The following is a 12,223-nucleotide window of genomic DNA, read 5'->3' as shown; positions in this document are numbered from 1 at the left end:
CAAATAGATTGAACTAGAAATTATCATAATGAGTGAGTTCACTCAGAAGCAAAAAGAGACAAATGGTATAAACTTACTTATAATTAGACACTAGCCCAAGTGGCATGTCCCATGAAAGACTTTACTTTGCAGGAAAGTGGGTCAGAGAGGAGGACATCCTATTGGGACTTTAGGTGAGAGAAGCATGAGAGAATGGGGGAAATAGAAGGATTCAGAGGGTCATGGAAACCTACAAGAAGAACATTATGACAGACAGATCTGGGTCCTGGGGTCCTGCTCAAACTATGACACCATCCAAGGAAAATATAGGCAGTAAACTTTGAACCCCTACCCAGATCTAGCCGATGGACAAGACATTCTCCACTGTTGAGTGGAGAGTGAGGTCTCACTTTCATATATACTCTGGTGCCCTATTTTTGACAGCGTCCCCTTGATGGGGATACCTGGTGGCACTCAGAGGAAGGATAACAGGTCACTAAGAAGAGACTCGATACCCTATGAGCATATACAGGGAGAAGAGGTCCCCCTCAGTCACAGACATAGGGGAGGGGAGTAGGGGGAATTGGAAGGGAGGCAGGAATGGGAGGATACAAGGGATGGGCTAACAATTGAGATGTAATATGAATAAATTAATAAAATGTTTTTAAAAAAAGAAAATTGGGGTTCCCTCATATGTGGAATTTCAAAAGACTCCTGACAACCAAATGTAAAGATTAAAATAAATACTTGATATAAATATAGATTTTAAAGCCTTTGCTTTATAAATTTATAGATTTAAAGCCATGAAGATGAAAAGAAGAAAGATACCATATTAATAAAAATTAGGTCTTCAGGAAAAGCATTTGGGTTCTTTTTCAGAACTTTCTATCCTGAGCCCAGACACAGCAATCATTTTAGGTGGCACCATCCTGAACTCAGCAATCTAAATATGAAACAATCTAAGTTGCAGTAGATGCAGGTAATTACAACTGATCAAAATGTAGAGAAAAGTGTCCATGGGATGTTCAGACCCAACTGCTACAAGTATAATACAACATTTATAACTAAGTCTCAAAAAAATTACTGAACAATTAGAATGATTCTAAAAGATAGAAGACCATGATGTCTTGTTCAAGAGTGCATTTTCTATATATGATAGACAAGTTATTCTCAGGAAATCTCAATAATATAGCTTCCTGAAAAAGATATAAACAATGAAAATACTAGGTGACATTCCAATGTAGATTGGGGGTAAATTGTCATCAGGTTCCAACCTAGATGAAGACCTATAGGTAATTAATGGCTGATGAGAGAGGAAGACACAGTGAACTTCAATAAGCAACCTGTTAATAAATTATCCAATCCCATGTGGTGAGCCCTAAATAAATACACATATGAACAGCACTAAATGGACTTAGCAAGATACACATACACAAGATTTACATATATATATATATGTAAAGAAGTCATGAATTTGAGAGAAAGTTGAGGGACACAAGAGGAGTTAGAGGTTTGTAAATCATGTGAATAGAGTTTATATGTAGGAAACTCTAAGATATACATTTAAAAATTAAATTAAAAAAGAAAATGAAGACTACATAGCAAATGTAATTGTTCTATGCAGTAAATATTTATAGCACTATGCTGGTTATTTTTGAACTTTGTGATAAGAAATTTTCATTTAAAATGGAAAATTGATAAGGATTATTTCAACAGGAGAAAACATGGATCTAGATAAGTCTTACGTTTGTCCATTTTGCCTTAAATGGACTTATCTGTGCTCTTCTTTGTCTTGGGAAATAAAGGCACTGACTCCTGAAATCTAAGTTTTGTGCCCTTGAACTATAAGTCTGTCATCTTGTTTTATCCATGATGTGTCACTTTTGTCTTAGTTCATTTGGGATCTTATAAAACTATGTATGTGTGGGTATTTTCTTTATAAAAATAAGTTTATTTTGTATAGCCTGTAGGTTCCATTTTATCACATTAGTACATGCTTGACAAGTTCCTTATAGATCTGCAAGGTAGCAAGTGACATCATGGTAAGAGTGCATGATGAGGTAAGAAATAACATGCAGAAATACAAAACCAGAGAAGTTCAGAATCCACCAATGTTCCATTTCCAACAACTTGTTCAGGTAGGCACCAAACATTAAGTGATGGCTATAGGTTTTAAGTATATGTACATTGATACCTTTTTTGTATATGGTATAGAGATTTTGACACCTTTCTCTACAATACAGAGAAATACATATGGTCTTGTCAATAAACATGAAAACTATATTAAGAGAAAACATGATTCTAAGGATTATAAGTTGCTCATCTTGAGAATACTATTATGAATGGTTTAAATGCTTGCTAACTTTCATTAGATGTTGGAATAACTAATTATTAGAATTTTAATTACTAAAAACAAATTAGAAATAAGGAAACAACTCTGTGTGAAGGGAACAGTATTAGTGTTTTGGTTAGAGAAAAAGGAAAGTAATTCTTTTTCTAGATGGGGCACCTGGTTGCTTCACAATGAGAAGAAGATTAGCAGGAGACAAATAAATTGACATAAAGTTGTAGAAAGACTTCAAAAAAGTAACCATTTCATGAACAATCAAATGAACTATACCTGAGAGAACTATGAAATTTTTATTTCATTTGTTGAAAAAATATGCACCCCACAAACATTTATTTTGTAGTTTAAACCTCAATCCATATTAATTCCAGGCTATAGTGCTCTCTCAGTTATGTGTGTATTTTAGATTCAGATTCCAAACTCTGTGGCAATGAATGGGGACTTTGGTTTCTTATGAGAATTCTTTTCCTGTCCCAAGACCCAGATGATCAAAATTTTAAGTATTTTCCCCTAAATGATTGGAGGTGCCATGGAGTAGGGGTCAAAGGAGAATACTGTTCTCTATTTAGATCATCCCATTTCCCTAATAGGAGCTATAAGCACTGGATAGTCCCACAGATTGCCAAAACTTCCACTTCTGCTTGTTATGCTTTAAAAATAATGAGTTTTTGTGCTTCCTTTCTTACTAGGATACTTCTATTTTTACTTTAACCATAGTTCTGTAGATCATTAGCTGGAGTTTAATTCATATGTTACCTTCTCTTTTCCATGTAGCTGTAGCTGTAACACTCATATTTTATGTTTTCATCTTATTCATTCATTTGTTTACTTATTTTTTCAGTTAATATTTAAAGTGTCAACTAAAACAGTGTGTGTGTGTGTGTGTGTGTGTGTGTGTGTGTGTGTGTGTGTGTGTTCTATGACTATGGAGTTTGCCAGTCTGCTTCTAGTTTACTTTCTCTATTAAATGCACAACTCATTATTTGTGTTCCCAATGTCTAATTTGATCTAGATCTTTTTCTAATGTGTTCTATAACATCAGCACAGTGTATACCAATATTAGTGTATTTTGCTCATGCCAAAATGTTTTTTTAATAATGTTCATGTAACCATTTTATTTGATTTGTCTTATCCTCTGTTCTTTGAGTTATGAATGAGAAAATACATGTGCATAATCTTAAATATTTTTATGTCTCTAAAATTCAGTAAACTTCACCTAGGTAAATACAAATTCCCTTTAAGAAATAGCCAATTTGTAAATTTCATTGGTCTTGAGTTCATGTTGTTTAAACTTACTTGAAATGTCTTACTGAAGTCACTGGAGTTGCAAATTAAGCTTCTTTTGAGAAATAGAAATGATGTCATTTCATTTAGACAGTTTTTTATGTTAATGTGCATTATTTGTGAAAGATTCACTTTGAGAAATCCAATTTACAGCATGAACAGTTCAATTTCCAGGTATGGTATGATTCGGAATATAGTTTAATTATAGTTAAGAAATGTCATCAAACCAATGAAGCATTTGGATAGCAAAATCCAGGAAATAAAAACATGTAGTGTACCCCTAGTAAAGAATCCATAAAATATATTTAGTAATTAGCAAGTAAGTGTGATATTTTAATACTTCTACATTCTATATTCTAAGTTGAATTGATATTACTTTCCTGTTAGCTTACTGACTTTGGAGGTACTTTGTTATCTTAGCAGGAAAAAGTTATCTAGAAGTTTAATTTTCTATAATAACATACTTAGTATAGTGTAAGAAGGATTTTAAGTATATTTCTTTCTTGTAAACCACACATTAAAGAGAATGCCACTCACTGTGGGTTCTGTGCTTAGAATCGTACAGTGTATTAGTCTTTGTTTAGGCTTAGGATTGCATTTATGATTCCAGATGGCAGTGGTTATAAAAGGCAATTTGCCAAAAGTGTGCCTAATTAATATTCATTTACTGTGCACAAATGTCAAAGGATTTCAGCTTTCTGCTTTCCTTTAATGTTTCCTTTCAGATGCTCCCCATGCATACTTTGTGCTAATTCATTTTTCCTGGCATGCATGCTTTTCTGTCAATTTTTTTCTTATTCAGACATCTACTTACACCAGTTCCTGGCTCTTAGTATAGGCCAGAAATGCATCAATCAGGGTAAAATCACCAAATTGTTCCCTATCCACAAAAGCTGGTTGCTGATTGCAGTTCCCTCAGTTAGGAGCCTTAGATGATTTGAGACTTTATGTGCAGCGTTAAATCTACTTGGCCACACACAATACTGTAATCATTAAATCCTACCATTTGTCACATTGCATGAGGAAAATGTGTATACTTTTTGAGATGCATGTGTTCCATCTTTACAAGATGGTTAATGGCAAGTTTAGTCCACTCATACTATTTTATAAATAAAAATAATTTAGCATGTTTGGGTTTATTAATTATTAGTGCATTTATATATGTTGGCTAGCTTTGGAACATATGAAAAATATACTTCTGATAGAAGCTGTCTTATCATCTAGGTACTATCTTAAGAGCAAAGATTGAAAGGTTTATCTTATTTTAGAAGTGTCAGTGAATGTATCAGAATCTTTGGTTGTGTTATTACGGAAGCCACTTAATCTGTGTACTCTAGTGTTACTTGAGCAAGGATGAAAATACAAAAAGCACATTTATAGAGTAGGAATAAAATTTTAGGATGACCAAAACATGTAGAATTTAAGCTTCTCTACCTGATTTTTTCAATTTTTAAATTATATTTCTTTTTAAAAATATACATTTATATTATTACACATGAATAAAATAAACTACACGCAGCAGGAAGAACTACCAGACAATCAGTAATTATATAAATATTACATTCATAGTCATCTGGTTATTTGTATTTGGCAGACTTGAAGTAAACATCTTTCCTTCTTGTTGGGTCTAATTTTCTGAGTGAAAATCAATATCTATCATATCTTATCTCTATTACCTTAAAACATCTATCTTGATCTAAAAACATCTTAACTCCTAAATAACTAAGCTTAATTGTAACACTCAATTATCTGTTCTTCAACCACATCAGAGACTTGAGAAGGAATAAAAGGTAATTACCTGAGTGAACCGTGAGTGCAGCTTCCAAAATAAAAAAATGTCTGAGACAGTTTACGGCCTGAACAGTCACCCAACACTCTCTATAATGTTGGACCATCATCTTCAGCCTTCTGGAGCAATGTATCTGACAGACATTGCTTAACCTGTCCTGACAGCGTTCAGCCATTGACTCTGTCTGCATCTAAGGTTGCCCATTTTTAGGCAAAATTCTGTCTGTGGCAGATACAAGGACATTTTACCCAGTGGCTTGTTTGCCACATATAAAGCCATCTCTATAAGGAGGTTCTTTGATGTTCATCATCTTCTTTGAGGTAAGCTGGGTATTGGCAGAAGCTAACTTGTCTTGTTGGCAAAGAATCTTTAGAGTAATAAAAATATCTTTAAATGCCATATTCTATGGGTCTCTGAGGCTTTTGAAAACCCCATTAACTATTTTACCTTATATATCTATAGAATCATATCTATCTATTAGACCTAGAGTATGTATTCTTGTGATAAAATTAGACTAGTATTTGACATGACCATGATTTGCATCAATATACAAAATTCTGTACCAATGAATTAGAAATAACCTTATTTGTGAGTAACAATTTAAGGCCTTGAGATGAGGAATAGATTCAATAATCTACCATTTGTTCTATCCTCCCTCTATATTTCTTTATCCCCCTTTCTTTCTTTTCATCTTTTATCTCCTTACCTATGAAACAAAGATAAAGGAAAGAGACGTCCCTGAGTCCAACTTAGTTTTCTTTCTGTATAAGACCAATAATAACTTATAATTAACTCCTGATGAAAATAAGCATCTGTAGACCAAGAGAGCAAACAGAAACCTACCCAACCCTCTTTAGAGGAAATGGGACATTGTTCTTGTAAGCTTTCTTCAGGCTGATTTAGGGCAAATAATCCTTTTGGAGCCCCGCCCCCCCTCAAAATTGGGGAAAATGCTTAAGCAAGCCAGGGATAATTTGTGATCCAGTTTCTAAGTGTTGAGAAATTCTAGGTTTAATTGGAGTCCTGTGTGGAACAGCATGAACTGCTGGACCAATTGGGATTGAAACATTCTGCAACGCTGTCCTGGAAGCTGTCCTATTATGATGGGTAACAGCAACTGAGACACCTGGGGCTGGAACGTGGAAGATGCAGGATGTCAGCACCCAACATGCTGAGAGGAATGAATCCTGTCATGTCTGATCCAATGTCAGTGTGCAGTTCTTTTGTTCTGAAAACATAATTTCTCACAAGCAATATACAGTTCTAAAACTGTTATGGTATACAGGATGTACAGAGCTATTAAGACTGGTTCTCTGCTCATCGTATGAGCAGAAGTAAGACATCTGCAAATCTTCCTTCATGCCATACTAAGAATGGCCTATAAGAATAAGTCAAAAAGAATCTGTTAGCAACATGAAGCCTTGTCTATGCATAGCCATTTGTATCTCAGCCAGTCTCAGAGCTATTCCCATGTAGTGGGATTAGCATTATAAGTTACTTGTTTCTTCTGCAGTTTGAATTCTTTACATCCCAATTGCAGCTCCCTCTTTTATTACCTCCTGATCCCATCCCCATCCTCATCCCCTTTCCCTCTGTCCTCCAGCCCTTAGAAAGGGGCCCCAATATCCAGTGTCCTCTGTACTAACAATAACCTCTTCCTCTGTGGGGTTTATGAAGAAAATCATTAAAATATCTTTTATCCTAATAAAGAGAATATTCTTATATGTCTCTGTTCGAATAATATCTGGATATTAGTAGTTAATTTCCTCTGCAAATGGAAAGATCTTACTGTGGAAAAATCCAAGCAAGAGAACCTGTGATTCCTGCAGCATGTTGAACTGCTACTCTATGGAATATAGTTATTTCTAAAATCCATTACCCTGCCATTGTAAATTGAATCAGGTTTGGCATGTATGAATGTCTTTTGCTTTTTTGTCCCAATAAAGAAGAACACTGACATGATGCTTTTTGAGCCATTTTGAATGTTTAAGTTCCATTAGCGAAAACATATTTAAACTATTGTCTTATAAAAATAGGCTTTATTATGACCCATGGTATGCTCTATAAGTTAGTCAAGACCTCAACAGAAACAAATGTAACATTCATAATACAATGATTTGAATGAGGTTTATTAATAAAATAATTATTCATAAAGATTTGGATTGTGTACATGGGAACTACAGGATGTAGATTAAGCTTCATCAGATGTTGACATTATTTTCTTCATTATTAAGGAGATCAAAAGAGAGATTGAATTCATGGAACCCAAGGAAAGGTATGATTAAGAAAACCCAATTGTGATCAGTCAGTTTCTCCTGAGGGGAAAGCAGGAGAATGCATGCTTTTACTATTGTTTTCTATTTTTATATTATGTTGATGCTCTCCATTGGCTGAACTAAAAGTTATAGCCCAGAAAAGTACAGTAATATAGCCTTTACAGGCCAGTCTACTGAGAAAGAATGTCACATAGAATGAAGGATTAAGTTAATCCAGCACTATACACCTTTAGGTCACACTTATTTAATGTGTATATTGTTATAATTTTTCCATATTCCAGTTCTTTTGATTCCTATAAAAGACAACAGCATATTTTATTTGACACATTTTACTGATGAAAGTTTAATGTATTAAATGTACTTAATCTGAACAGAGTCACACAAATAATCAATTTACTTGAGCCTTATAAATATGACTGTACAATTCTCTATACAGTATTATTATTAGCTAGCATTTTGAAAGATTATTGGGTTTAATGCTATCCTAAGAAATAGCTGCTGTTATTATGCCCTTTGGACAAGTAAGGCAACTGAGAGTGAAGTGAAATCTGTGATTATAGAAGTTCAAAATCTGAAATTGTGGAGCTAATATACAGAAGCATGATTTGGACAGAAGTAGTAATTTTTTAGAGTGCATGCTGTCTAACTTCACATTGCTTCCTAGATTACTTTATTTGATTTTTGCTGTTTATTCTTTCTTAGACCATACCGAGATTTGATCTGCATAACATGTAGACTCCTTTTTTTCCTGATTTTATTTTTCTACACTTTAAAATAAGGAGAAAGTACCTATAAAACCATTGTTATAGCTCTTTAGACTGTTTTCAAAGGAAAATAAAAGATTCTCAAAGAAAAAAGGATATTCTTTTTCTTTCCTTTTTTACATTTTTTACTTAGTTATTATCTTTATATCTCAATCTTAGCCCCCTCCCTCCTCTCCTTTTGGTGTTCCCACCAGAAAGGGGAATTTTCAATGAAAAATAAAATTTCAAAGAAAAATGAATTCTTTGGTGCATGTTTGTGATTACAACCTTCAGCTCTGTGTCACTCAGAATTTCGCCTTTAAGAATGCAGATCTGGATGGACCCAGGGGAGCCTACACAAACTGAAGCACCAACCAAGGATAATACATTCAGTAAACCTAGACTCCCTGTTCAGATCTAGCCAGTGAATAGCTCATTCTCCATGGTTGTGGGGAAAGCAAGGACTGCCTCTGACATGATTTGATCACTTCCCCTTGGTGGGGAGGCCTGGCAGGCACACAGAGGAAGGGGAAGCAGGCTATTTGGATGAGACCTGATAGGCTGTGGTCATATTGTGAGGGAGGAGCACCCTACTCCTCCCCGCAGTTTAGGGGAGGATAGTACAGCAGAAGGGAAAACGAATGTGGGAATGGGAAGATACAAGCAAGAGAGGGGATAACATTCAGGATCTAATCTGAAGAAATTATAAAAAATTTTAAAAGAAGTGATAGAGCAAAAAGAAAAAATGTACATTACTGAACTTGGAGTCTCTGTGGCTTAGGTTACAAGATGGTTGTATATGGGTAGTTGAAACGAACTATTTTCTCTAAATCATTCTTTCAGAAATAAAGTTCAAATAACGCTGTAATATTATGGTGTGCCACAGTATTAGACTGTGTGCTTCAAATTTGGTTTCATATAATTACACAAGTCTCAGGGTGACTTTATATTTTAAAATTTGTATTTTGTTCATCCACAAATGATAACAGGTATTAAAAATGATCAATAATATTACAATCTAGAAATACAGTATTTACTTTATATTTATCTTTTTATGGAGCAATATCATATGTTAACTTATTTAGATGAAGTTTAAAAGAATTTCAAAATGATGAATCGATGCATTTTTATTGGATGAGAAAGCAGAAGATGATATAAACAAAAGCGGTAAATTACAGAACTAAAGTGATTAAACATATATAGTATTTCTCTGACTAGTTTTCTATGTATGTGTGTATGGTGCACACAGACTTAAAACACGTTATGGAAATACCATTGCAATGTGTGCTCTGTTTTGTGACTTCTTCATATATTTATGAAAAGAATCATAATTCTTTCTCCACTAGCTGATTGTAAAATTTGATTTTCTTACAATATCTGACTTTAACTTAGTGATAACGATCAGAAAACATACTGATTACTAATGAATATTGGATTTTATTACACTGTGGCATGGATGACTTACCATGAGTTATAGTGTCAAAGGAGGTGAGCGGCCCTCTCCCAGGCAGTGGGATATCTTGCACAACACCCCTTTTCATTCTGGGATTTATTCTGCATTGGGCTTGCATAGGTCTTGTGCGTACTGTCCCAATTACTGTGATTAATAACTGTAGTTATCTTGCTGTGCCTAAAGAACATTGTCTTCTTGTAACCATCCTGGGTTTCTGGCTATTACATTCTTTTTAGCCCCTCTTTGACAATGATTTTTGAGCTTTTGAGGAGGGAGTTCATAGATATGTGTTCATAATGTTTCCTTATTTAGAGGTTAGCTTAAGGGTTTTATTTTTTTATACTGTTTTTATTTTTCATGTTTTTTACCTAGTTTTAATAAAACTATTTATAACTACTTGTGGTTTATCATGGCAATCTCTTCAGACTATATTTCAAAAAGAAATTTATGTATCAGATTGCTTCACTTTGAAGTTTTTGATACTAATTACTAATTTACATTTCCACCCAAAATAGTGGAAGTGCCCATTTCCCCGACAAATCCATTTATACTAAATGTTATTTTATAAAAAGAATATGACTAAGTGAATAAAAAGTAATTTTAACATTTTATTCATATGGAGTAATATTTAAATATTTACAATGGATATGATTGAATTGATATTATGAACATTATACTAAATTTGTCATACTTTGTCTTTAAATGTTTCCTACAGAATCTAAAAGCACAGTACATCAAGTTGTGGTAATTCACGCTGGTAGGATTTGTTGAAGGATATAGAGGCAGGAGGATCATGAGGCCTGGGCTACATATTTTTGGACAAATTAAAGAAAATAAATAAATAAATGCCACAGTCCTTTGATTTCTACTATAGTCTATTTGAAAAATACATAAACCAGCACAGAAAACATTAATAGTTGGCACAGTAGATCTGCTGCTAGTTGATTTTCCAATTCTAATTTTCCTACAGTATCTCACCCTAATTTACAGTGATAAATGACTTAAAATATACTGATCATTTACTTAATTTTGGATTTTATTCCTACAATGAATCATCACTAGTTTGTAGGTAATCAAAACAACAGAATCACATCAACTTTTGACAAATAATTAAAATATGAAATATGATTGGAAGTATATCTCTTAATAGAAGACGTTTTCAACTAAGGAGTGTAGATGTTTGTGGTTGAATTTATGTTTTAGAATGAGATAAGGTAATTTTCTTTCATTTCTAAAATTTAAGCACAGAATAACTTGTTATCCATTCACAATTAAGTGAAAATGAAGTAAATTTTACTTTAGCAATGTTTCTTAATTCTTTGGATTTATTTTGAGTTATAAGCCAAGAATTGCATGCTGATTTATCATTTACAACCATTTGGAATGATTTGTTGGCGGGCAATTCAGTTAGGTTCTTCTTCAGTTTTGTTAAGAGCAAGGATTTAGAAACCACTGATGTTTCAGAAAGACATTACTTAGCTATTACTCACTCATTTTTATCTACTTCATTATATAATTTCAAATTATCTCCTTTTTTGGTTCTCCCATACTGTGACAATATACTATAATAAAACTAATGATGATGGAGAGATATGTTTTTGTTTGGTGAAGTTACAGAAAGGAGTTATGAATGGGGGCTGAATCTGTGGATTTCAGTTGTGATATTAAATAGACAGCTATTAGAAAGTGCATATATGCATGGTGACACATGCCTGTAATCCTAGCACTCAGAGAGGCAGAGGCAAAAGGGTTTCTGCAAGTTTGAGGCCAGCTTGGTCTACAAAGTGAGTCTAGGATAGTCTCAAAAAAATCAAAAATAAAAAAATGAATATGGAAGTGGGAAAGTTTTAATATATTTCAAGGATTATCTGTATAATGGATCATTGTCTTCACTGGGAATCATACATTACTATTCCTTTCTGTACTCTTAAAAAGTTATAAAATCTTTAATAATACATTGTTTATATTCTCTATATAACTGATATGATTCTATGTAATAGGAGCACAATAAATATTGCATTAAAGTTCTTACTATTTATTTTTAATTTTTAAAGAATTTAATACATTATTACTATTTTTACATAACCTTTCTATATCCTTTCTCCAATTCCTCCCTTCTCTTTCCTACTTCTCAAAGTAATGGCCTGCTGAAATAATTTAATGTTGCTCATATATCTTTGTGGCTGACTTTGTGTGATTGATAACCTCTCTCTCTCTCTCTCTCTCTCTCTCTCTCTCTCTCTCTCTCTCTCTCTCTCTCAGAAACCATTAATTATATATAGCTTTGCGGAGTGAAGCCTTGTAAGAATTTTTAACCTATGTTGGCATACCAATTGGTATTGTTATTATTTT

Source organism: Acomys minous, assembly GCF_964271855.1.
Source record: "Acomys minous genome assembly, chromosome: 7".
In the NCBI taxonomy this organism is placed as follows: domain Eukaryota; kingdom Metazoa; phylum Chordata; class Mammalia; order Rodentia; family Muridae; genus Acomys; species Acomys minous.
Note: the sequence above shows the minus strand (reverse complement) of the source record.